Source organism: Solanum verrucosum, unplaced genomic scaffold, assembly GCF_900185275.1.
Source record: "Solanum verrucosum unplaced genomic scaffold, falcon-dt-bn FXZP01000062.1, whole genome shotgun sequence".
NCBI classification, from domain to species: Eukaryota; Viridiplantae; Streptophyta; class Magnoliopsida; order Solanales; family Solanaceae; genus Solanum; species Solanum verrucosum.
The window spans coordinates 9,185,230-9,191,919 of NW_026020477.1; positions in this window are offsets into that span (position 1 = coordinate 9,185,230).

Here is a 6,690-nt window from a genome sequence, read left to right on the forward strand (position 1 = left end):
AGTGAAAAAAAATGATGTGAGTATACTTTATGGTTCCCCAACTCAATACAGAGGTCCTCATAAAGTTTTTTGAGAAAAAATTTAGGTGTTCCTGGCGCCAAATCCATAGGCTTATACACACAAAAAATAGAAGAATTAGCGCGTCGACTAAAAAAAGGGTTGGAGATGCGGAAATGGGCGCGAAAAAAATGATGTAAGTATACGTGATGGTTCCCGAACTCAATACAGAGGTCCTCATAAGGCTTTTTGGGAAATCAAATTTGGTAGCTTCGAGCGCCAGATCCATGAGCATTTACACACGAAAAATAGAAGAATTGGCGCGATTGCTAAGAAATGGTTGTAGATGCAAAAATGGGCATGAAAAAATAGTGTAAGTATATGTGACAGTTTCCTAACTTAATACGGAGGTCCTCATAAAGTTTTTTGAGAAATTTTTTTTGGGTGATACGGGTGCCAGATCCATAGGCTATACAGTAAAAATAGAGTAATTGGCGCGATATCTAAAAAAGGGCTGTAAATGCTAAATAGGCATGAAAACAAATGTTGTGAGTATACTTGATGGTTCCCCAACTCAATACATAGGTCCTCATAAAGTTTTTTTAGAAAAAAAGTTTTGGGTGCTTCGGGCGCCTAATCTATGAAATAATACACACGAAAAATAGAGGAATTGGGGCGTCAGCTAAAAAAAGGGTTGCAGATGCGGAAATATGTGTGTCAAAATAGTGGGTTGCAGATGAATTGGCTCGATTGTTAAAAAAAGGGTGTAGATACGAAAATGGGTCTGTATTGTTCCCCAACTCAATACAGACGCCCTCATAAAGTTTTTTGAGAAATTATTTTTGGGTACAACAGGCGCCAGATCTATGGACAACACACAAAAAATAGAAGAATTGGCGTGATTGCTAAAAAAAGGTATCTAGATGTGGAAATAGGCGTGAAAAAAATGGTGTGAATATACGTGATGGTTCCTAACTCAATACGGAGGGGCTCATAAGTTTTTTTGAGAAAATAATTTTAGGTGATCCAGGCGCCAGATTCATTGGCTTATAAATAATATACACACGAAAATTAGAGAATTGACGCATCAAAGCGCCGTGCCTTGAGGCCCTCTACCCGCGCCTCAAGGTGTCGTGCCCTTAGGTCCCCTACCTCCGCCTTGAGGCGCCATACCCCAAGGCCCCCTACCCCCGCTTCGAGGCGCCGTTCCCCTCTACCCTCTACCCCCTACCCCCTACCCCCGCTTCGAGGCGCTGTGCCCCGAGATCCCCTACCCCTCTACCCCTGCCTAGTGGCGCCGTGCCCCGAGACACCGCACCCTATCCCCGCCTCGAGGAGCCGTTCCCCGAGGCACCGTACCCTACTCCCACCTCGAAGAGCCGTTCCCCTACCCCCGCCTCGAGGGACCGTTCCCCGAGGCCCCCTACCCATTACCCCCGCCTCGAGGCGCCGTGCCCCGAGCACCCCTACTCCCCCATACCCCCTCTTCGAGGCGCCGTTCCCCGAGGACCCCCTACCTCTACCCCGCTACCCCCCATACTCACTATACCTCGATGACCCATACCCCCTCCCCCATACCCCATACCCCCACCTCGAGGCGTCGTGCCCCGAGGACCCCTACCCCTTACCCCGATGACCCCTACCCCCCCTCTTCGAGGCGCCGTTTCCCGAGGACCCTTACCCCTTACCTCTTCCTCGAGGCGCCGAGGACCCTTTCCCCTTACCCCCTCCTCTGGCGCTGTGCCCCGAATCCCCTTACCCCCCCAACCCCACCTCAAGGCACCGTGCCCCGAGGACCCCTACCCTCCATAACCCTACCCCCGCCTCGAGGCACCGTCCCCCGAGGACCCCTACCCCAGCCTCAAGGTGCCGTGCCTCGAGGACCTAGCCATACCCCTTACCCCCGCCTTGAGGCGCCGTGCCCCGATGACCTAGCCATACCCCTTACCCCCATACCCTCGCCTCGAGGCACGTTCCCTCGAGTACATCTACCCCCCATACCCCCTACCTCCGCCTCGAGGTGCCGTGCCCCGCAGACCCCTACCATTTCCTTACCCATGCCTCGAGGCGCCGTGTCCCGCGGACCCCTACCCACGCCTCGAGGCGTCGTTCCTCGATTACATCTACCCCCCATACCCCCTCCCTACCCCCGCCTCGATTACCTCTACCCCTATACCCCTTACCCTCGCCTTGAGGCGCCGTGCCCCAATTACCTCTACCCCCCCATACCCCCTGTTATGCCGTAATTTTCCTAACCTTTAGAAAAATCACTTTTGAAATGTTCTAAGTATAAAACAATTTGAGAAAAATACTTAGAAAAAAGTCGCCACTTAATTTTTTTAAAGAAATTAAGAAAACCTATAATTTTCAAAGACTTAAACAAAAAAAATCATTTGCAAATACCAAAGAGGGTTCGGGGTTCAATTTACACTTCGAGAAGGGCTTAAGCATTCGAAGTGCCCGCTAACATGCGGTTGCCCTGCGACTTGACTAAAATATATTTGACTATCTTTAGGAAAATAATGATTTAACATAAAAAAATGATAACTTACAATATTTGATTAACTTTGATAAACTAATTAAATGAATGACACATTTTATATTATTCTATTTTTTAGAGAAAGGGATCCAAAATGGAACATTTGACTCGAAAATCAAGTGATTAGAATATTAATAGAATTAGATTAATTAGAATTTATTTGATTCATTTTGAAATAATAATTTAAATCAATTTAATAAATTAAAGCATGAATATCATTTTGAATTAATTGACTAAACCTTTTGAGAAAATGATTAAGTAAGTATTACTATTTTTAATTAATTGAAAAGGTTTTGGCTAACATTTTTAAAATTTATTTGATGAAAAATACTTTAACTTAAAACAACTTTAACACGAGTAAAATATGATTAAGCAAAAAGCATTAAAGAACATCTCTTTTCAAGTACAAAAAGTTTAACTTAATTGAAGATATAAATTTTTGACCAATATACTTAATTACTAAAATAAATGAACACAAAACATGAAATGTATTAAAAATTAAACCAACACAAAGAATATAACTCTTCTTTTGGGGAATTTAATTAAGCTAATTAACAATTCTAAAGTTAGAGTTAATGATAAAAAAAAACAAACAATAAATAAAATCAATCAAATAAATTAAAGGTAAAGGAGAAATGAATTTGGGCCCCTTTTTTGGGCCAATTTTGCTGAAAATTTTGGCCTTTAAACCAATCTCGTTTTTGTATACACAGGCTGTATATTAGTGTATATCGTATGTATACAGCCCATTTTTTTGTTTTTCGAGACCTGTACATCAACTCGAAAGACTTGTTCTTCGATTTCTCAAGGTTGGCTGACTCGTTAAGAGATAAAATTGAGCCTTTGACCCAACGAGGAGATGCAAGGAGAGGAGATAGGAGTTCATGTTGAACTCCGAGCAAATTTCACATGTAACAAAACGGAGGTAAGGATTAATAATTTATGCATACATAAATAAGTCAATTGCGACATGAAGTTTCAGCAACATATAACTTATCATTTAGACAACCAACTACCAAAGAGATATGTATCATGCTTCAAACAAATAATAGGCAACCATTAGTAGTATTGGTGAACATTAATTTTCAAATAATGAAGAATGTGAGGTAGTAAAATGGCCTAAACAGTGATGTGTTCATAATGGAAAGCATATATTTTTAATGATAAACATGCTGCACATTTGACCGACACACCTCACACAATATTCAAAATTAAAACCCATCTGTAAAAGCCAAAAAAAAATGCCAACTAATCGCACCAAAGAAAAAAAAATAAAAGAAAAAAAAAGATGTTGAAGGCACTTAGCAGACCCAATTAGTTTAAGCAAAAGAAGAGAAAAAACCCTATTCCAATATTATATATAACAACACTACTACACACTAACAAGTTGCAAGCACAAATATGTACAGACAAACACAATATCCATAAGAAATGACATTTGTTGAGCAGTAGCACTTAACACAGTGAACGATAATGCTAAGTAACATGGAAATTGTCCTTATTAATAGTGTATTGACACTTACCCATATATTCAACAAACTCAAACTAAAACAAGGTCTAGGTTTTAATAAAATGGCAACAATATGGCTTAACACGTGATCTGTGAGATCTCACTTGCACGCTGCCGAAAATCAACTAAGCATAAACTCATTCTTTATCATAGTCGACTAGTACAAAGATTGTATAACATATAACCAAACCACTAGCAATTGACTTTAAACTAAAGAAAAATTAGCACGTTATACACATGAAAAATCAACGCCAATAAATTCATGCTACACAGAATCTTAAACGACAAAACTTAATGTTAACAAAACTAAGATTTTAGGTAGAAAAATGGTATAGACTTGTTCAAAATGGGTCATATTAGACAATAGAAAGTTAGTTGAGATTTTGCCTTTACATGTGTAACAACATTAACAACAACAAACCAAGATAGCACGATACTCAAAGACAACAAAATACAAGCAAAGCCAAACAAATTCAGCAACATATAGGCGAAACCAATTCAAGACAAGGGACGATAAATATACAAAAATAATCTAAAACAACTCACTCGAACATGTAATCTAACGACTAAAACAGGACAACACCACGTTCAACTTGTCAGAAAAGAACTAGGTTCATACATTACCATACTACTTGAGTTCAGGCTGCAAGAAAACAATGCCTAATACTTCACTAAATATATGATTAGCTAAACTGAAATAAGAGGAGAAGAGAGGTCACCTTTATCGGAGCAGCGATTGGAACGACGAGCTCGAAGGTAGCGATTTCCACACCTATGAATTTCGATAAAGAGAAATAAAAGCTTTGGAAAGAAGATAAATTAGAACTTAGAGTTGGTCTCCCCCATCTAATAGAGATCAAAACAAATGAATATTTAGATGGAAATTAAGGGGAAATCGGGTGAAATTTTCGAATTCAAAATTCGAATTCCTTTGCCCTTTTTTTTTTTTTGAAGACCACAGTAGAAAAGATTTTAAAATCCCCTAAAATGGGGGAAAGGGGACGTGAGGGTGGTTGGACCCTGCAGGCGAGGAGGACAATGACTTTTCTCCGGATTTGACGGATTTTTCGCAGAGGGATGGGCGCTCTGTTTCTTAGCGTCGGAAGGAAAGACGAGTATGGGCAGTGGGGTCAATTTCTGCGTGAAAAGGGAAGAAGAACGAAGAGTACAGGGGTCGTTTGGTTTTGTTGTTGGAGAGGCTTTGCTGATGGGTTTCTTTGGTGTTGAAAAAAAATGGGTTGGGCCGGGTTTCTGTTGAAAGTAGTGGACTGCTAGAATTGTTGAATTGGGTCTCTTGAAATGGCCCAAAACTGATCTTAAATGTGGGTTGGAATTGATATTAGAGGATGGTTAAGGATTGCAATTGTAGCCAATTAAAATTAAGAAATTAGCCAAATTGAATTTAATTAGTGAATTCGGCTAAAATTCAAACAAGATGAGTTAATATGAATTAATTAATGAGTTTCTTAATCTTAACGAAATAAAAAATTATTTCTATTATAAAATAATTAGTTTAATTAAAAACTAATTAACTCGAAACCATAACTTAAAGTCATAAAATATTTAACTAAAATGTAGAATCTTTGTGATGATTTTCAAATATTTATAAAATAACGTGATTGTAAAAAATATACATATTTATTATTTAAAATTATTAAAATTATTAAAATTATTAAAATGATAATATTACTCTAAAAATAACTTGTAAGTATTTTGGATTTCATAAAATTTATTAATTCAAAATTATGACCCTTGCTAATAAAGTATTTAAAAATATAAAATCTTCTGAAATTTTTATAAAACTAATTATTTTAAATCATTAGAAATTGAAGAAGCTCATTAATTAACTTATATTGTGGAGGTCCAAAATTGGGTGTCAACACCCCATACCCCCGCCTCGAGGCGCCGTTCCCCGATTACCTCTACCCCCCCATACCGCATACCCCCTCCTCGAGGCGCCGTTCCCCGAGGAACCCTACCCTCCATACCCCCTTACCCCCGCCTCGAGGCGCCGTGCCCTGAGGACCCCTACCCCGCCATACCCCCTACCCCCCCATACCCCCTACCCTGCCTCGAGGCGCTGTGCCCCGATGACCCCTACACCCCCATACCCCCCTAAGACCGCCTCAAGGCGCCGTGCCCCGAGGACCCCTACCCCTCTATACTCCCTAACCCCTCCTCGAGGAGCCGTGCCCCAAGGACCCCTCCCCCCATACCCCCTACCCCCGCCTCGAGGTGTCGTGCCCCCATACCCCATACCCCTATCCCCCTACCCTTCCCCCATACCGCTTCCTCGAGACGCCGTGCCCCGAGGACCCTTACCCCCCATACCCCCACCTCGAGGCGCCATGCCTCGAGGACTCCTACCCCCCATACCCCTTACCCCCCCACCTCGAGGGGCCGTTCCCCGAGGACCCCTACCCCCCGCCTCGAGGCGCCAACCTGAAATATTTTAAACAAAAAATAATTTGAGAAAAATACTTTTCAAAAAGTTGACTTAATATTAAGAAGTTATTGACACTTAACTAAAACTTTAATTTTAATCAAATGCTTTTCGCAACTAACTAATCAATATGGTTAAATTATTGATCAACTATTAAAAGAAGTTATTTAAAGTAAAGAAAAGCAAATGTATCCCTTAAAT